This window comes from Lemur catta, chromosome 18 (assembly GCF_020740605.2).
Source record: "Lemur catta isolate mLemCat1 chromosome 18, mLemCat1.pri, whole genome shotgun sequence".
Classification (NCBI taxonomy): Eukaryota; Metazoa; Chordata; class Mammalia; order Primates; family Lemuridae; genus Lemur; species Lemur catta.
Genome location: NC_059145.1, coordinates 13493659 through 13514732, shown reverse-complemented (window position 1 = coordinate 13514732; position 21074 = coordinate 13493659). Strand labels below are relative to the sequence as shown.

General features: G+C 44.0%; 1 protein-coding gene across 3 annotated transcripts in view; it reads left to right on the top strand.

The window, feature by feature from the left end:
- The first annotated feature begins 4465 nt into the window (after nt 1–4465).
- Nucleotides 4466–21074, top strand: part of ITPR1 (inositol 1,4,5-trisphosphate receptor type 1) — a 321821-nt gene continuing 305212 nt past the window's right edge. For 2 of the 3 annotated variants that reach the window (XM_045530791.1, XM_045530793.1), the window contains exons 1-2: nt 4466–4724; nt 5571–5646. The gene's annotated coding sequence lies outside the window, so the exon portion shown is untranslated. The remainder of the gene's footprint in view (nt 4725–5570; nt 5647–21074) is intronic. The other variant, XM_045530792.1, reaches the window with a different exon arrangement.

Here is a 21074-nt window from a genome sequence, read left to right as displayed (position 1 = left end):
GTACAAGAAACTCCAAGAACTGGTGCTCAGATTTGGAGTATGTGTTGTGCTAGGGCAAGAGTCCATGGATTTTATTAATATAAGATTTTCAAAGAGGGCTGTTACTCCATACCACCACAATAAAAACATTAACAATGACCAAAAGAGATTAGTTGGAGGACTAGCTATACAGTAGCTATTTATCTACTGATATTTCTCGTGGTCAATAGTAGTCTATCACACTAGTTAATATAGTGTCAGCACCAAAAAAATAGATTGAATTCTATGACTTGAGTCTTGAATATTCTTTCTTGCTATTTAAGTGTGACTTAGAGAAGCTACTGATTAAAGCATTTAAGGCTCATTGTGACATTCATAGGTAATTGAAGGCTTATACCTGAAAGAAAACTGGGAATAGTGCTACCCCAATATTCTGAAGTTTGGTTTGAAGCTGAGTACTGTATCAAGACATGTCAACATCATCTTCATCCTTGTTGAGAATGTTCTTGCACTCTGGTATAGCTAGGGTGAGTTTGCAAAGTCCTTTCAAGTCCCATGATCCATTGATCCAGTGAGGTTGGCAAGGCAAGGATTATTGGATTCACTTTATCAAAATAAAACAAAAGTGGATGTTAAGGGTGCACCTGAGTGTCAAACACATTTTTTCTGACCCCTGCTTTCTCTAGGATATCTTGCTCTCTTAACCGAGGCAGCATTTGAGGGTGGGCTTCTAGGCAGATGAATTCAGTTGCAGTTTTCAGCTGTGTACTGCTGATGAAACTTGTTTTTATTTATAGGTCTTCTCTGGGGGTAGGCTGGTGTGCTAGTTTTGGACCTTCTTCAGACTTCTGCTCAATCTATAATGCTTTACTGACTCTGCAAAGCCCTCCTACTTCCCTGCATAAGCATTTCAAGGGCAAAGTCATAAATGGTCATTTTCTTTCTTTCTTTCTTTCTTTTTTTTTTTTTGAGACAGAGTCTCACTCTGTTGCCCGGGCTAGAGTGCCGTGGCATCAGCCTAGCACACAGCAACCTCAAACTCCTGGGCTTAAGCGATCTTCTCGCCTCAGCCTCCTTAGTAGCTGGGACTACAGGCATGTGCCACAATGCCCGGCTAATTTTTCTATATATATATTTTTTAGCTGTCCATATAATTTCTTTCTATTTTTAGTAGAGACGGGGTCTCGCTCTTGGTCAGGCTGGTCTCGAACTCCTAAGCTCAAACGATCCGCCCGCCTCGGCCTCCCAGAGTGCTAGGATTACAGGCGTGAGCCACCTCGCCCGGCCATAAATGGTCATTTTCATGTCTGGTCATCATCTTGGACTATGATCTGAGGATTCAGATTCTTGGTTTCTTAGATCAGCGCTGTCCAATAGAACATAATATGAGCTGCATGTGTAATTTTTAATTTCCTAGTAGCCACATTAAAAAAGTAAAAATAAGCAGGCAATATTAATTTTATTAATTAATATTAATTTTAATAATCTATTTTATTTAACCCAGTATACCCAAAATGTTATCATTTCAACATGTAATCAACATGCAAATTATTAAAGAGATAGTTTGCTTTATTTTGTACTCTTTGAAATTCAATGTGTATTTTACAGCTACTTCACATCTCAGAACTAGCCACATTTTAAGTGCTAGCAGCCTTATATTGGAAAACACAGGTCTAGAAAATTCTTCCAGAAAAAAAATAAAGTGGAAAAAAAAAGCAGCCCCCTTCTCTCTACTGACAATGAAGAATGAGTTGGGCAGTGACCCTTTTGCTCTAACATTAATCATCATCATTCATTACTCACACATTATCATAAACAACCTCTTCACATCATAGCAAAGTTAGCAATATTACTCTCTAGTGACCTAGTAGCTTCCAGAACTTGCAAAATGTTGGATAGGACTATCCACACACACAGGCAGAGAAAACAGGCTATGATATGAGTGGGCTAGGAGGCTTATTTGTTCCAAAAATATGCTCATGTAGCCTGCTATACACCAGACACACCTTCCATTAAAATATTTTTTAACAACCATTTTTTTCACACATCTATTAAAATGTGCAGACAGAAAACTAAGTCCTGCTGGGTCAGGGGAGGTAGGAAGTACAAGCATGAAAAAGACAGGGACGCTGCCTTCAGTGAAATGTGTGGGCTCAGAGGGAAGGCAGTGGATAAGGCACACAGGAGACAAATGTCCAATGTATGATGGGGATGAAAATTGTCCAACTCTACCTCTCAAACATGGCCAAGTGCTCTTCAGAAAACCCACGTAAAAATTCCATTGTGTTTCTGAGTTAGACACACATGCGATACCTACTCTTCACTATTTACCAGTTATATTAGCACAGACTCATTTGTTGAATTTGCTTGAAAAATAGAGCCAAAGACCCTTTGAAAATGGAAGAGGTTGTTTTCATGGGGGAAGAGAAGAGAGGAGGCAGATGAGGAACAGCTCGTTTGTGTGGCAAGCTGAAGGAGTTTCCTGATGACGGGGAGGGGAAGCTTGAGGCATTAGGCACTAGACTCTAGTGCCCAGTGCCTGGGGATAGTGCTGAAAGGGCGGAGGGGCAAGAGTGAATAGAATGAACACAAATTTTCTCTACTTCAGAGCTTTGCTCCTTCCTGGACAGGAGTTAGATGCTTTTGTGAGCAGGAAAATAAATACAATGCCTATATTTACATTGGGAAGGCAGTGGAGAGTAGTAGTTTAGGTCCAGAACTTGAGAGTCAGGCAGCCCAGCCACCTGTGTGACTTTGGGGAAGTGACTTAGCCTCTCTGTGCCTCCCCCTCAGTTTTCTCATAAGTAAAAAATGGTCCGTTAATAGGATTTGATAAGATGATATACATAGTTTAGAACAATGCCGTGCACTAAGTAAATGTCAGTAATTATTATTAGTTTTGCTCCCCTAATTTGTTCCTAAAGTTTCACAAGACTCTTGACTCTCTATTTAGCAACCCTGATAAAAGCAAATGTTAATCAGAATCTTCCTAAACTGGCAAAACTAGGGCAAAGAGATGAAAATGACTTGCCCAAGGGCTCAGAGGCTGCTCCTAATATGGGGAGAGAGGCCACTGGAGGTGGTGATGACGGATTTCCCCAAAGACAAAGCCTTAATACACTTATGTGCTGGAACCTGAATCCAGGCAGCACTGCTTAACTCACAATGTCATCTTGGGTAGTTACCTGAGTTTTCTGAGCCCTCAGTTGTGCACCTGCCAAATCAATATAATAAATGTACTTAGAGTTGGTAAAACTCAATGGCATGATGCATGAAAAGTGCACCATGTGGTCTGGGCTCAGTTGAATCAGCCTCCCCATTTATTGCCATTATCATTACTGTTGCTGTTGTCGCAGCAGATCTCAGGCGGCATCAGGCAGTGGCTGTCCTGTCCGGGATGCTCTGATGTGTGCTGGCTTACCGCTCTGCCTCGGCGCCCGGCACCCCGCAGACACTTAGGAAATGTTTGTGGAATGAATATACGTCAGCTGAGACAGGGAGGGCAGCAGGCTGACTTTGCCTCCGATCCTAGCCCTTCTCCTCCTTCCAAAAGCTGGGGCCCGAAGCATCCCTGCAGCCCGGGAGTGCGGGCGCCACTCGGCAGTGGGCTGGAACCACCTCGCCCCGGGACGCCCCGCCTGGACGCGCACCTCTGTGAGCCGCTCCCTCCCAATCCCTTATTTTTCTGGTTTGCGGTTTATTTACTTAACCATTTACAGCTCTCAGGAACAGAGGGGCTGCGAGAAGTGGGGTCAGGACCCAGGTGGCGGTTTGACTTTATTTTCTGCCTCCCAATCTCGGTGCTGACAAGTCACAACACAGCTCCTTCCGTCGTGCACCGGAGGGGTTTGTGTTTCTTTACCTCCTGCGCGGCGACGAAAGACACACGGTTTGGGTTCAGAAAAGTGTTCTCACACGACTTGCCCATGTCCCCGCCTGCGTGGACCGTCGCTCCCAGACTCAGTTTTTCGTGCAAACCCGAGCAGGGCGAACCAGGTTAAATAAAGACAACCTCGCGCTTTTAATCCTTGACCGCAAACACTGGCGTTTCTGTGCCCCGGATTTCTGAAATTCTTGGCTCGGGGACCCGAGGCAGGGGGAGGGGGGGTAGCAGCTTGTAAAAACTTCCCAAAGCAGAAAGCCGAGCCCCTCCCCCCTCCCCAGTGACACCTGGATTCCAGGGAAGGGGGGGCAGCCAGAGAAGAGTCTCCAGGGGCTCGGGGCGCCCCCAGGGGAGGCTTGGGGTCGCGGGCTCCAAGCAGCGCCGCCCCTCGCCGTGGAACCCGCTCCCCAGCCTGGACAGCCGGCGGGACGCCCCTCCCCGAGCCCCGCGCGCGTCTATTTAGAGCCCAGCCTGGGAGCCCCGGGGATTCTGGGACTTGTAGTCCCTCCGCGCAGCCCCAGGCGCCGCCGCGACCCGGGACTCGGACTACATTGCCCAGGGAGCTTCCCGGCCTATATAAGGCGCCAGGAGCCGCTTCAAAGTGCAGTAACCATGTGGATGTGCTGCTGAAGCGTTTCCTCAAGCTCGCTGGGGTGGGAGGAGAGGAGGAGGAGGAGGAGGAGGTGGAGGAGGAGGAGGCAGGGGGAGGAGAGAGAAGGCGCACGCCGAGAGGAGGTGTGGGTGTTCCGCTTCCATCCTAACGGAACGAGCTCCCTCTTCGCGGACATGGGATTACCCGGCGGCTGCTAACCCCTCTCCTCGCCCTGCTCCCCCAAACCGGCGTGGCTCCCCGGGCACCAAGGTAGCGGTTGGGGCCGGGCAGAGGGCGCGGGCAGTTGGCACCGGCTCCCCGGGCGTAGAAGTTTTTGCCCCGCTCTCTGGGAGTTCTTGGTGGATATGCATGCACTTGGCATGCATTTGGGTGTTTTTTGTTTGTTTGTTTTTTACTGCGGGCAGTTTTTTGGGGGGTGGGATGGGGAGGTGCTCATTTGAGGCTTAAAAAAATCCAAATATCCTCTACTTTAGTGCCTGGCTTTGAGGACTCCCCATCCTGGACGGGAATGGCATTCCCCCAAGTTGGAAACTGTTGCTGCAGCTGCAGGAAATAGTTTTTTTTTTTTTTTGGAGGGAGGTTGTGGGGGTGTCATATGCGTCTGCTCAAGGAAACAGCCTTTCTAAAAATGTAGCCCTCTCTCGCGCTGTATGGTTGCGAGAATAATGCATGTGTGGGGGCCCCCGTGGGGAGGGTTTTAAAAAACGGAAGAAAACCGGGGGAGCGGTGAAGGATGAAGTGTGGACGAAGCTCATGCCCAGTGAGGATGCGGGCTTCGAATACTTGGCCTCCGCTCTGGGAAACAAGTGCTTTGGGATCTGCCAGACACTTCCCTTAGTTCCAGCCTCCAGCACTAGCACGTTCGAAGTTTGTGCGTGCCTAGTCGCACTTGTCAGTTACAGACTGGAAATAAGTCAGCGTGGTTTCCTGTGATATTCGCCCAAGTGATCCCACCAACCTGCCTGCCAAGTTTGGAGGCGGGTCTCTCCAGGGAAGGAGGCTTCAGAACGTGGAAACCTGGAATTTGGAGCCTTTCTGTTAGAGACCTACCTTCCCTGCTCTCCTACTCAGTCTTCTTTCTTTCTAAATATCTAGGAGCTGACTCCAGAGGAGCAGGATTTGCACCCCTGGCTGAGCCTGTTTTGGCAACAGAGTGCCTGACTCCGGTCAGGTGAGTGCTGTAGTCAATAATGAGTTTTTGTCCTAAGCCTGTTTTAAGTCCTCTCTAAACAGCCATGGAGGTGGGGAGTAGGAAAGAAAAAACAAACTCCATAGCTCTGTCTTCGAAATTTGTGACTGCCTTTGGCGAGGGCTTTAGGGAGTGGAGATCCAGTAGACAGGCCCTGGCACTTTCCAACATGGTTCAGAATTGAAGCAGCCTGAAGGTTTACGAGAGAGGGGAAAGAAAAAGCCATTAAATAGAGCAATAAAGGGGTGGCCCGTTGCTGGCCTGAGAGGAGTGCTGGTGATTTGAATTCTGAAGGATGCAGTGCATTTCATCTGCCAAGATATGTAAGCAAAAATTAACTGCCTCTCTCTTTCAAAATAGTCACTTTCTTTTTTCTTACTGTGAATGTGTACTTAATCAGAGTAGGCTGGATTGCAAGAAATGAAAGTGGTTGCTGCAAATAGAAAGAATTTGAACTTTAAAAAGGGAAGTAAGTTCTTAAAGCGTAGGTACTAGCATCCAGCCCTTAACTCAACCCACCTGAATGTCAAAGAATCTGAGGGGTCCGTGTTGTTTTGGTGCCTGTTGTGGAATATGAGCCGAGGGCAGCATTTATCTGTAAACACAACAGTTCCTGTTTTTTCCCCAAAATGGTCAGACTGCACTTGAAGAGAGGGAGGTTTCAACGGGTGCATGTACATCCCTATTGCTGCAGATTTGGCCATCAAAAGTCTTTTCTTTTGAAATGGTCAGGAACAGGGTAAACATGGGGGTAATAGGAGTGGGGTAGGGGTGAGTGGCTGGGTCTTAGTAACTTCTTCAACTTTCTAAATATTTAGCTGTTCCCTGGGCTACAATCTTTGGGGTTTTCTAATTTAGAAAATAAAAGTCAGACACTTCATTATAGTAGTATAGTGCTTTTGTTTCCTGTTGATAAGATCCTCAGGAGTACTGGCGAAGTGAGAAGCATTTGGATGTGTGAGGTCTAGTTTCTTCTTGGAGTTCTTTTATTGACTCACATGGCTATGTGAGTATTCAGAGGGCCAAGGACTGGGGTACAGTTCCCCTCTTCAGAGTACGCTGTAGATAAGGAGAAACTGATCCACCGACTCTTCTCTAACTGGTTGTTAAGAATATTAAGATTGGCACATTAAATACTTGTATGCCAGGTCCAGAGCCATTTATCACAGAAGCCCTGTGAGTCGGGTACAGGTGAAGAAACTGGGCTGCAGAGAGTGCCATCGTTTGCCCAGTAGCTAAGTGTGAAGTGGAGGCAACGTAGAAGCCCAGGTGGGATGTGCTGCGCTGCGTCCCACACGTGTGCCTAAGTGGGTGGTGGGGGCGGTGAGAGGGACGCTGGGAAAAATGGTAAACTTACTGCTGTTGATGAAATCACTTGCTCATGTCTCACCACTGGTGAAATAACAATACTTAACCTTGATGTAAGAAGGGAATGATGTAGCCACAGACATAGGGATAAAAGTGTGGATATTTGAGGGGGTGTTAGATATCGTAACGAGTTCATTTTGGAAAGCTGTATGTTGAAAGCCTGAAATGAGAGTAGAAAGAAGCAAAACCAAACCACAGGGAACATTGTCTAAGTTGAGCATTAGGCTCGTGGCATAAACTGAAATACGTCTTGATCATCTACATCAAAGCATCTGAGCAGGTTGAAAGGATCGGGTGTTTCTCCATCTGAGTAATTCGAAAGTTTAAACTGTAGTTAGTCTGAACTGTGAAATGTTGCTATCTTTTCATATACCCTCCAATTTGTTTTGTGACCAGTTGTGCAGAACATTTTTCTTTTTCGTTTCTTTCTAGTACATTTGCGTGTATGTGTGTTGAGTGCAATCTGCTCGTTGAATAATTCAAATCAGAACAGAAAGACTTCACCCTTATCAGGCAGGGAAAGTTCTTCATGTTCTAAATGAATTACTCTGGCTTCCACATTGAAACCCATGAAAGTCATGTGGGGTTGACAATAGTATTATCAATTTAAACAAAGTGGGTGTTTTTTGGAAGGAATTGGCATCTTTTCTTTAGGAATAAGAAATGGAATGGTTGCTTAGAAGAGAAGAAATAGGTGAACTCCACAAGCAAAATCTGTCTTTTTCCTCAAGTTATTTTCAACTGAGAAAGACCAGGATATGAGAGGGAAAGAATGATTGAGGGGAAAAAAGAAAAAAGAAACCTCTAGTCCAGTGGTATATAACCAACTGATTTCCAGAGAAAAAAAATCACATTGCTTTTCAGCTCATTTATAATGATCTCATGGAAACTCTGATTTTTTTTTCACAAGCAACTCTTAAAAAAAAAAAAAGAAATAAACACCAAATATGAACAACAGGGAAAAAAAACCAAAATAAAAGTAGGCCTGGAGTTAAGTTTCTAGGTCAAGCTGTGTTTGGATACATCTAATTAGGGAGTCTACACAAGGCCAGTGTCCCATCTTGTTTGTTGTTCGTTTGATTTTTTAAAATAAAACACATTGCATTTGCAGGCTTTCTGTTAACTAGAAGTATATGCAATTTTTTTTGTTGTTGCTGTTTTAAGTTTTTGCATGGTTCATTTGATGAATGCAATTAAGGCTTGAAGTCAGTGACATTAATGACATAACTTCTGTGATTCCTTTCAATTGTCTTAGTGTCTGTGGTTCTGAGATGATTGCTAATGAGGATGAGCTGAATAAAGCAGTGAAACCATCACCTCTTGAACTTTGAGAGTCCCTAGATTGGACGTAGTTTAAGGCACTTGGTATGATGAATCTATTTATCAGATTCTAATGCCTGTTAAAGTTGCGATTCAAGTGTTTTATTCTTTATTCAACAAATTTCTTGAGCACCTGCTATATGCCAAGGTATATTCTAGGGCTTGGAATACAGCAGTGTTAACTGTTTGTTAACAGTCCTGTCCCCAAGAAGCTTAAATCCTAGTTGGGGGAAGGCAGCCAATGTAAATCAAGTAAGTATTATGGTATTAGAGGTGGTAAGTGCTATGGAGAGAAATAAAGCAGGGTAAGGGGGTACAGAAAATAACATGTGCTGACAAGGATGTGGACAAAGTGGAACCCTTGTACATGCTGGTGGGAATGTAGAACGGTGCAGTATGGGGGTCCCTCAAAAAAGAAAGATAGAATTACCATATGATTGGGTGATTCCACTTGTAGGTATATACTCAAAAGAATTGAAAGCAAAGTAGGGACTTGAGCAGATATTTGTATACCATGTCGATAGAAGCATTATCACAGTAGCCAAGAGGCGGAAACAACCTGTGTCTTATCAGTGAATGAACAGATAAACACAATGTGGAATGTACATATAATGAAATATTGTATAATACATGTATAAAATAATTCACCTGACAAAGGAAGGTAAATCTGACACATGCTGCAATATGGATGAACCTTTAAAACATTGTGCTGAGTAACAGAAGCCAGTCACAGAAGGACACATACTGTATGATTTCACGTATATGAGGTACCTAGAGTAGTCAGATTCATAGAGACAGAAAGTAGAATGGTGCTTGCTGGGTGAAGGAGAAATGGGGAGTTTGTTTGATGGATACAGAATTTCAGTTTAGAAGGATGAAAAAGTTCTGGAAAGGGATGGTGGTGATGGTTGTACAACAATGTCAGTGTACCTAATGCCACTGAAGTGTAACCCTTAAAAATGGTGAATTTTACATTATTTTACTCCAGTAAGAAAGAACAACAACAAAATAGGATAAGGGGTGTTAAGGGAGCACTCAGGTGGGGATTACATCTTTAATATGGTGACATTTGAGCACAGGTCTAAAGGAGGTGAGCTAGTTCGCCCTGTAGATACTGGGGGAAGGTGTTTCACATATCCAGAGCAGTGAGTATGAAGGCCCTGAAATGGGAGCAGGTGTGACATGTTGGAGGAAGGAGGGGGGTGTCAGGGTGGCCACAGCCTAAGGAGCGGGAGTCAGGGACCTGTAGCATAGAGGCTGGATTTTGCAGGTCGACAGTGATTTACAAGAGGACTTGTGCTCTTACAGAATTCACATCGTGGTTTTCAACATCACTGAACTACATTGTCCTTTCTGAAGAGACTCTGGTGAGGCTGGCAAGATCACATACCAGATGGGAACTTGATAGGGGGTAAAACCCAGATTTCTAGACTGTCTGGTTAATCACATGACTTACCTGGGATTCACTTCAGTAGGAAAGCAATCTTCTTTGATAAATAGGTGAAACTACACTTGGTTCAACAGCAAATTCAAAGACCCTAATGATAATCCTGGGGGTTCAACACAAACCTATGCCCTATTGCCACCCTGCCGTGTGTCCAGTGTCATTTTAAGGGAATTACCCAGGAGGACTGATGTTGTGCTCTCCAGCGTCCTTGGGAAATAAGTTTTACATGAGTGATTCTCCCTCCCGATAAGTGGATCCCTACATATGGGCAAAACTTAAACCTCAAATTTTGTCACTTATTACATAAGATACGCACATTCAGGCAGCACACACCCGTAGTCCCAGCTACTCAGAAGGCTTAGATGGGAGGATTGCTTGAGTCTAGGAGTTCAAGATGCAAGGAGCTTTGATTGCAATGAGCTGTCATAGCCACTGCACTCCACCCTGGGCAACATAGCGAGACTGTATCTCTATAAAAAAAAAAAATTTTAAAGACAAAAAAAAAGATATGCATACTCATTGTAATGAAACATTAGGAAATAAAGAAAGATAAGCAATGTAACAAAACATAATCCTTTCCAATCATCCAAGATTAGGGTTCCAGGCTTTTCCCCTTGGTATACATATGTGAAAATTATGTACGTATTTAAATATCATAAAAAGGAACTTAGAGTACCTCCCATTTGGTAATTACCTTTTGCCCACTCAGTACATCCTGAACATCTTATCTTGTTAATAGACATCTGTGTCTCATTTTTACAAGTGTCCATTTGTTGGGATTTCATTTTTATTGAGTCTGTGTTCATACTTCCTTGAGAAACATATGTACATACATACATGTTTATATAGAAATACATATAATTTACACATACACTAAACAGTTTGATTTAGGATCCAAATAAGGTGTATACATTATAAATGGCTATGTCTTTATTAATCTCAATATATCCTCTATACCTCTTTTTTCCCCATGCTTTTTTTGGTTGTTATTGAAGAAACTGAGTGACAGATGTCCCCACAGTTTGGATTTTGCTGACTGCCTCAGTGCAGTGTGGCTGAGCATTTTTCTCTCTTCCCTCTATCTACCGTAATTTGGTAGTTGGATGTAGAGGCTTGGTCAGAGTCAGGCTCTTTCTCTCTCTCTCTCCCCCCCCTTTTTTTTTTTTTGCCAGGTCTACTTGTGAACTTCACTCAGAGGAGTATGTCTCCTCTGGTATTGCAGCCATTGATGCTCATTGCCTCAATCCATTAGTTGTTTGGGCAGCAAAAGAGAGGCTATTCAGGTTGGTTCTTGAGACCTTTACACAGCCCTTGTAGTCTCTTGCTTTCTTGCTTTCTGTATGACAAGGTGTTCTAGGCTCACCTTCGGTTTCTTGTCCCAGACCTGGAATCAGCCTTTTCTCCCAGGAGCCCTTGTTCTTTTACGAGGAAAATGGTCTTAGAGACCTCTGTGTAGGGCCAGATAGGTACTCTTGTCCTTCTCATCTTACAGGTGAGAAAACAGAAATTAAAATGAAGAAAACTTAAAACCTGAACATTTTTAACGTAGGCATTTCCAAAATGCAATTAACACATTTTTGCCTTTTTGCAAAGAATTCTGAACATAATCTTAACTTTAAAAAAAAAAATTAGTCTCAGTTTAGCCTTAGTGCACAGTGGCTAAGACACAGTAGTCCTCCCCAGCTAGGCAGAAATGTTACTTTTGTTTTGCATCCTTGTTTTTCAAACTGCATGGCAACCCACAAAGAGGTCAAGAAATCAATTTAGCCAGCCTTGATCAACTTTTTTTTTTTAATGAAGTAGACTAGAATAGAAAACATCAACATGTATCACATGGATAGTTAAGAACTGTGTTCATTGCAACAAAATTCCCACTCTCTTTCTGTCTCACAAATACACATACACGCGCACTCACAATGAACATTAGGTTGTAAGTTCAATACTTGTCTTGCTGTAGGTTGTAGTCAAAAGTTTGAGAAACACTGTTCTGTATCTTTGCTTCTCCAAGTGTGGTCTCCAGCCCAGCATTATTGGCTTCACCTGGGAACTTGTTGGCGATTGCAGACTGGCAGACTGTACCCCAGACCTACTGAATCAGAACCTGCATTTTAGCGAGATCTGCAGGTGATTCATACGCACGTGAACGTATGAGAAGGTCTGTACTGGAGAATACTTGCCCCCGTTCTTTTTCAGTACTTGTCTTTTTATGGTTCCTTTGTTTTTTTCGTGGCTTTCTCCTGTTGAAGCTGACCTTTGTACATACACCTGGCAGTTTTTTCATTTTTAATTAAGTGGAAAGGCAGGCTACATCACCAGCCTAAGGTGAGAGTGAGTAGCTCTGGGGGAATTCTCTGTCAAATATAGGAACTTTCATGCTTACATTTGGAGGACACTTTTATTGGCTGTTCAAATAGAGGTAGGTAGAGACTGAAACTACATGTAGAACCTACTTAGGGTTGTGAAGTCACCGATATAAACCAAAAACAAAGCTGCATTTTAAGCTGCTGCTGTCAGATACCTAGAGGAATTTATGTCTTATAATGTTTTCTGACCTGTCCCATTAAGCAGAACTTCTTGACTCCTTGGTATAAAGTTGTACATCAGAGAAAGGTGAACATAAGAAAAATACCACTAGCCTCCAAGTTCTGTGGTGGTCATTTGCATTTCAGGAGGAACTTTATCTGGGAAGTGATTTTGTTTTGCAAGAACAGCTTAAAAGCGGCCGGGCGCGGTGGCTCACGCCTGTAACCCTAGCCCTCTGGGAGGCCGAGGCCGGTGGATCGCTCGAGGTCAGGAGTTCGAGACCAGCCTGAGCAAGAGTGAGACCCCCGTCTCTACTAAAAATAGAAAGAAATTATCTGGCCAACTAAAATATATATAGAAAAAATTAACCGGGCATGGTGGTGCATGCCTGTAATCCCAGCAACTCAGGAGGCTGAGGCAGGAGGATCCCTTAAGCCCAGGAGTTTGAGGTTGCTGTGAGCTAGGCTGACGCCACGGCACTCACTCTAGCCAGCTTAAAAGCATCCCAGGCACATATTTCTGAACAGAAAAAGCTGATACAACACCCAGACTAGGGACATTCATTTTATTTGCCTTGTCGTGTGTGTGTGTGTGTGTGTGTGTGTGTGTGTGTGTGTGTGTGTGTGTGTGTGTGAGAGAGAGAGAGAGAGAGAGAGAGAGAGAGAGATCATGTTCTGACTGCTGTACCCTCCCCCACCCCCTCTGTGTCTACCTTGCCAAATCCTTCTGTTCCCTTAGGGCCTTCCCAAATGCTTCCTCCTCTGGGAAGCTTTACCTGGTACTTGAAAATCTGTCATTTGAAACTCCAGGGCACTGAAACCTATTTTCCTCACAAGACTTTTTTTTTTAAACCCACAAGACTCCCTGGCACATAGGAAGTGCTCCCAAAATATTTGTTGAATGAAGTAATTTATGTATTAATACATGTTTTGTCTCCTGTTAAAGGCTGTAGGCTGCTGTTTAGAAGAATCTAGTGTTTTACAATATCCCTCCCCTGATTAAATATTTCTTGAATCGGCATATTGCTTACAAAGCGGTGGAGAGCGAGGTGAGGACCATGCAGAAATGTATTAAGCAGTTTCTTTTGATAGCTCTTGAGGTTCAGCACAACTCTCGAGAGGACGTTTGGCTTGGGGGATTGCTGGGTATTAGTACCAGGGAGTGGGAGGAAGAATCAGGTAGTGAAACAAGGCTGCTTTCAGGTTGTGACGGTATTGCCCTGCCGAGCCGCAGGCTGGGGACTCGGGAGCACGCGGTGGTGACTGTTGGCTGCTTCTAGGGTACGGGCAAAACACTGAACATCTGTGCGTCTGTTTCCTCTTCTGTAGAATAGGTGTAAAAATACCTGCTTCGGGTCATTGCTGCCAAGTCGTATAATAATAAATGTTTGCGAAAGGTCTTAGAGATAAAAAAAGAAAAACAAAGCAAGACGTATGTCCTAGAGCAGTGGTTCCCAGGGCAGGGGCAGGGGTGTGGAGGGGGCTGGTGGTGATTTCGGTGATTTCCAGGGTTCCTTTGGTATCGTCTGGAGGCATGTTTGGTTTGGTACATCTTGGGGGAGCAGGGGGAGGGGGCTGTTGGCTTCTTGTGGGCAGAGTTCAGGGACGCTGTTCAACATCCTACACTGAACAGGACAGTCCCACTCCCCCCCCCCCCACACACAAGGGAGAACTATCTGCTCCAAATGTCAGTAGTTCCAAGGTTGAAAAACCTTGTCCTCCAGTGAATTTTTCAAGCTTTGTGTGATTTTTATCTCTCTCTGAGGATATTGGCCTAACTTGATTTGCTGGTTTTTTGTGGTTTAGGCTGTGTGGGCAGAGGGGTGTCTCCTCAGGCTGGGGCTGACTTCAACTTTTTAACAAAATAAATAACCTTTCCCCACCTCCCACAAGCACTGGCCTTGGTATCGTGAGCCCTGTGGTCCAGCTTTGGCCGCTGATTGGCTGTGTGACTGGACTTCAGGTTTGTTTGTTTTTTCTATCTGTATGATGAAGATGATCCTGTACCCATCAGGTCTAAACTTCCCTGACTGGGCAACTTTGAACTTTCGGTTGGCTTCTCTTACTTTGGCCTTGAGGAATGAATTGAAGAGCTGAGAGCATATGTCAGCATTGGCATCTCTTTTGAGCAATAACTGTGTGTATATGGTGTACCTGTTTTGAGAATAGGATATTTAGCAGACATGCTAGTGAAAAAGCGAGTAGGTTTACTTTTGTGTGTCTGTGTTGGGGCGATGTATAGTGAGCAACACTAGAGAATCGCTCCGAACTTCAGATTTACAACTGCTGTTTCTGAGATTGTCACGAAGGGCCTCGCTTAAAGTTGAAACTTCTGAGTTGGTGACTTCCTTTGGGACTGGATGAAAACGAAAGCAGAATGCCATTTTCTAGGCTGCAAGAGCCGTGCTTTTTGCAGTAGAATAAATTATCTGGGGATGGGGACACGCGACGTGTCTGAGGACAATCTCAGGAGCAGCTAATGGGACAAGGAGGCAAGGAGAGGCTGCGTGAAAACGTGTGGCGAGCAGGGGGGCATCGTGTCCAACTCAAGAACATCGTGCTGTTCATCCCCATTTCACAACAAAGATGGTATCGTCAGGCGTCTCTACTCAAAGGAAGTTCTGAAATTAACCCCGAGAGTGCCTAGTAACAGGAGCAGAAACTGTTGTAAAGAGAACCTTTTTGATCCCTCTTGGAAGAGTCCACTGTGAATGTGTTAGCTTTCTCTGCTCTGTATTTACAGCCATGTTACCATATATGTACCTGGGTGAGGACGTCGTAGGAGACTTGTGCTCCTCTGGAGGGAGTTTCCTTGGCCTCTTGCCAGGAGATTGATCAAATGCCAGCAACTCTTCCTTTTTCTGGGCACACTGTTGTCTTTCCTCTGAAAGACCTCGTGGTTTGTGTGGTTCTGCCCATGGTTAACCTGCCCCGCTGGGGGCTGCTTGACCTAAAAATGGAAGCAGGGCCTTTTTGTGTTGGTCCTTCTCCGTGGTCCAGCAAAGGCCAGCTGCCGTATGGTCTCTTGGCTCGCCAGGTGCTTTTAAGCCTTCATGGATAAGCCTAACTTTAAAGGCAGCTTTTTGATTTTATTGTTTTTAAGGCAAGCAGTAACGAAACCAGCACCAAAGGACTTTGGCAAGGGCTCTTTGTTTTTTAGGAGGTGGAGGGAGTGTGGACATGCCAAGAAAGAACAGGGAAGGCTGATGGATTTTCATTGGCTACGTTCTTCAGCAGAAGAATGACTGTCCAAACGCATTGTGCTTTGGAGCCAAGTGGCAAAGCTTGGTGACCGAAGGGTGGACACAGAGGATGTTATGTGAATGTGACGCAATCATGCGGTCCTCACCTGGCTGTGCTTTGGTGGTTTTGGTTTTATTAGGAATAGCGGGAAGAATGGCCTGTTGGAGTTGGCACTGACATGCTCAGGTAAATGCATTTCATTACATTTGCCTTTTTTATGTTCATTTAAAACTTGCTGGTGGGTAGGGCTGATCCGCAACTGATTGTAAGCCCTAAGAAGTTTAAAAAGAGTAGTTTATAAGAGCAGAAAACAGAGCAGATTAGAAGTAGAATAATAACAGCAAACAGGAGCATTTCTTGTGTTCCCCTTCCCATGTGCTAAGTAAGTGGATTATTTTCTTATTTAATCCTCGGCATAACTGTATGAGATAAGCCCTCATTATCCCCACTCTGCAGATGAGGAAATTGAGGGCCAGAAAATGTAAGTAACTTGATCAAGGTTATGATCTTCCCAACACACTTAGAATAAAAGGCACACTTTTCACCCTGGCTTGTGAGGTCCCACTGGCCCTGGCTTTTCTACTCTGACCTCACCCTGTACTTTCCTCTTTTCCCCATTAATGCTACCGACGTTGGGCTGGCTTTCTGTTTCCCGAACTTGCCAAGTTTTTTTCTGCCTTAGGGTCTTTGTACTAGCTGTTTGCTCTACCTAAAATGCTCTTCTGCCTGATTTTTTTGCACAGCTGCCTCTCTTGACTTTCAGGTCTTAGCTTAAATGTTCTCATCTTGTTTTCTCTGATCAGCCAAAATTAAGCTGTCACTCAGTCATATCATCCAGTTTTAATTCTTTGGGTGTGCTTATCACTATCTGATTTGTCTTACTTGTTTTATCTCATGTATTTGTACGCTGTCTGTCTGCCTTCACTAGGGTACAGGTGTCATGTGAGCAGGAACCTTGTCTGGCTTGGCTTGTCCTGTGTCCCCAGCGCCTGAAGTAGTGCTGGTACATAGTAGCTATCAACAAATGTGCTCAATAAAAAAGAGGATTTAGATTTCAAATCGAGGGGTTCACTCTCCAAAGCCCTGGCTGTTCATTCGTATATTTTGCATTTTCATACTTTTGTATAAATTTATTAAATTTATAAAGTGTGAGTTCTAAGCACACATCCAATGCCAGAGAACATCTTAATGAAACAAAAGTTTATAGCAGCATTTTCTAAACTGTTGGCTCTCAGGAGCTCTTTACATGCTTAAAAACTATTGAGGACCCCAAATAACTTCTAGTTGAGGTGAGTTAGTTTTGTCTGTGTTTACCATATTAGAAATTAACACTGAGAAAACATTTAAAAAACCTGTTACACATTAACATAGTAACATTTTTTTAATGAATAATAACTAGGTTTTCCAAAACAAAATGTTTTATGAGAAGAGTGGCATTGTTATGCGTTTTTTTTGCAAATCACTTTAAAGTCTGGCTTAATAGAAGATAGCTGGATGCACGTATCTTGTATCTCTTCCTGCCTTCAGTCTGTTGTGACATGTATGCCTTGTAGCCCCTGGAAAACTCCACTGCACATGTGTGAAAGATGGAGTGAAAAGGCAAATAATGCTTTGGTGTTATGAAAACAGTTTTGACCTTGAAGTTTCCCTGAAACTGGAGCTGCTGTTGAGAGCCACTGGGTCATAGGATAGATGGGTAATTTGAAAGATTGGGTGGTGACATAGAACATTTGAGAGGGGGAGATGTTGAGGGCTTAAGTGGCAGGATGCAACTGAACATCCCTAATTCTGGGTATCGTATGAGATCTTTGTGTTCATGCATGGGAATACCTTTCAGTTGTTTTTTGCAAAGCAAAATTACTTCCAAGCTAAAGCTCCTCCTGAATACAAAGGAACACTGACAACTTGGAAACTAGTGGTATTAGTTCAGCTTTTTGTGATGAGCAAGATTATACCAAGCAGTCCAGAAGTTTTGCAGGGGGATGGATCATTAAAAAATTATAAAGCATAGGTTCCTCTCTGTGTCTAAGAATAGCAGCCTCTAATGCAACTTCCTTTATAGTTGTTAGTCTAAAACCCTTACTTGATTCTTCTTGTGACTTTTGACCTCAGATGAAGTTGTGTCCTACAACAGAGATTAGATTGTCCTTGACACTTTATTGCTTTTAGGTTCTATTACAACTGGTGTTATAGGAACCAGCTGGAATTTATTAATAATAAATTCCTTGCTAGCCAGCTTAACTGTTTAAGAAGTGTAAATGATTACAAATCCAGGCCTCTGGGGAGTAGTTTGCGTGTGTCTTGGGTGATGTATGTAAGATTCCCAGTGTTAAGGTAATTGGGTGGTAAAACACATGGGTGGTTGGTCATTAGGAAATCAGTGGTGCACTAGGGGGTGTAGGCATGGCAGGGGGTCCTAAGTGCATGACCCTCAGTGCTTTGCAAGGGCCTCATTAAGGTCAGACTGTCAATGGGACTTCCCTCACCCCCAAGAAAACACACTGAAAGGCAGGCTGTTCACCCCAATGGCCAGGTGGCTTCATCTTAATTAAACAAAGGAGGATTGCCTCTGTGTGTCAATAAAAACCTGCAGGTCTATAGTTTTGGGGTCCATTAACTGGTATAAAGTCAGTTTCTGATTTTCTCCCATGCCCGTCTACCCTTGAGGATTAAATGATACCTTAGGTAATTTCTTGGTTATTGAAAGTATTCTACTTTAGTCTCAGTTTCAGGAGTTGCTAACTTTTCCATTCTGAATTGTGTGTAGGCGAAAGTCGAGATTTTTTGTTAACAAAAGTGAATACAATGCAATTAGTTAAGTGTGTGCAGGAGAAATAATAGATGGAAAAAATTCCAATAAATGAGTTTTTCTGACACAGTCAAATGAGTTGAGTTTTCTGCCACATTCAAAGCTTTTAGCAAAGAAAAAATCTAAAACCTATCTTGAGCTGCTTAAAATTAAATGAACACATTTCTTTTTTGGTGAGGCTGTGCTTCGGCCTGTTTTAACACCAAAGTGGAAGAGGTTCTAAATATTGAATTATCATCCCTTTGAAGAGGTTTCCACCACCACTCCCAGCAGGGACTTGGTTTGATGTTAGAAGAAGGGGGAGTTGAATTGAGGTTTGGCTATCTTGGGTGTTGTGGATTTGGTACTGAAAGCAGTGATACTTTGGTTGTGCTGTCCAATCACCAGCCGCCTCATAATAGAAGATTTAAACATTTCTTCAGATGTGTTTCAAACAGTGTTGACCAAGTAAGAAGCATATGTCAAGTTAGACAGGTGAATGAAAACTTCGAAGGAACAAAAGTGGATGTTTTCCTTTCAGTCTCATTCAAAAATATAAAAATGAGCACATAGTAAGGGCCAGATATTGTCTTGAGCACTTTGTGTGGATTATTTGGTTTACTCCCCACAAGGACCCAGAGAAATAGGAAGGGTTGCCGCCCGACCCCTTTTTTCCAAGAGATAAGGGAGCTCAGGTTCGTAGGAGTTATGTAAGTTGCTTAAGGATACACAACTGGTGATTGATAAGGCAGGAATTCAAACCCAGGTGTTCTGTGTTTCCAAGTGTACATTTTTTTTCTTTTTTTTGAGACAGGGTCTTGCTCTGTTGCCCCAGGTGGAGTTCAGTGGTGTCGTGATAGCTCAATGCAGACTCAAACTCCTGGGCTCAAGTGATTCTCCGGCCTCGGCGTCCCGAAGTGCTAGGATTACAGGCATGAGTCACGGTGGCCGGCCTCAAGTGTACATTCTTGTCAGCATTCACAGCTATTTTGGACATAAAAAAGGGTTGGTCAATGGGGATAAAAGTTAGAAATTTTGTTTCTTGCTCCCAGATTTCTCATAGAAATCTGCTATAAAGGGCGAATCAGCTTCTGTTAATTCAACAGTGTAAACTTGGCTTTAATTTATTTGGGAAAACAATTACCTAAAAATCAATATAAACTCTTCTAGGCAGCATACAGGATGGCACTACAGTGACATTGAACTCAGGTTTGATTGCATGCTGTGTCCCAGGCACTGTACCAGGTGGTAGGGTGCAGTCGGGAAGATGACGACTGTAATCCTTGCTCTCGTGGGTGTGCACTCTTGTGGAGAAGACAGATAAGTCAACAGGTGAATAAGCAATGTTAGGACAGTGGTTGTGGCCCAGGTAGGGTGATGGGATGCTACAGAGAGAAGTATGTCGGGGACATATAACCCAGATTTGGGAAGTCAGAGAGGGCTTCCTAGTGGTGGTGACATCAAACTGGAGCTGTAAAGGCAAGCGGGAGTTGGCTGCAAGTAGTGGTAAGGGAAGGAGGTAAATGTCTTAGGCAGCATGTGCAAAGGCCCAGGGGACAGAGGGGCGTACAGAATGTTGGGGGGCCTAGAAAAAGTTCATTATGGCTGAAGTATGGAGGGTGGGGGTAGACGTAGGCAGGGGCTAGATCATGAAGAGCCCCAGAGAGATTTTGGAAGTTTTTAAGCAGGGAATGGTGTGGTCTGATTTATGTTTCTAGAAGATCATGCTGGCTGTTGGGTGCAGAATAGATTGAGGAGGAAAGACAGAATCAGAGACATGAGTTGAAAGGCCTTATGGAGTCCAGGTGAGAAATGATACTGGCTGAGACTTAGGTTGCAGGGGGGAGTTCAAAAGAGTTAGAAGGTTCAGGGGCTATAGCAAAGCTTAAAATCAATGAGATTTGATGCTTGATTAGACTTCTTCATTAATTGGCTTGACAGATTTTTACTGAGCACCTACTATGTGCTAGGCATTGGTGTTGGGAATACAATCGTATAAAAAATGGATCCCAAACAGGTCTCTAGAATGCAGTGTGTGCCTTGTGCAGGTGTCAGACAGGAATTACACAAATAAATGTGAATTTGTGACTGAGATGAAGGCTGGGAAGGAGAGATCCATGGTGCAGAGAGGTTGTAAGAGTGGAATTTGACCTTATCTGGGAGGTTGGGAAATATTTTCTGGTGGAAAAAGGTGATTGAATTGAGATCTGAAGGCTGACTGGACTTTAACTAGAGCAAGGAGTGGGCTAGGGATGAGAGGGCTATGGGCTTGAGAGCACAACGTGGGCAAAGGCCCTGTGGCAGGGACAGGGAGACAGGGAAGACTGACAGTGCCACCAGGCTTGGTTTGTGGTAGCTGAGAAGTGGGTATGAGGAGGAGGAGCAGGCGGGGGCATTCTTTGTGCTATGTTAAGATGCCATGGGCAGCCAGGAGCAGAACCCCAGTGGCTCTTGGCCATGAGTCCTAGTCATGTAGTGGTGACTAGAGCCAGCAGAGTGGACGAGAAGACTGGGAGAGGGGCAGAGAAGGCAGAGAGCAGCACAGATTCTGACGACCACCCCTTCTGGTTTCTGTGCTCTAAGAACATCTCTGAATTTGTTTCTGTTTGCGCCTTTCTTAGGAATAGCATCAAATGTCCCTTTTCTTAACACACTGCTCAGGAAGCAGTTTTGGTGGAGAGCAAAGGGAGCTCAGCCAGGGGTGGTGGGAGGCTCAGCAAAG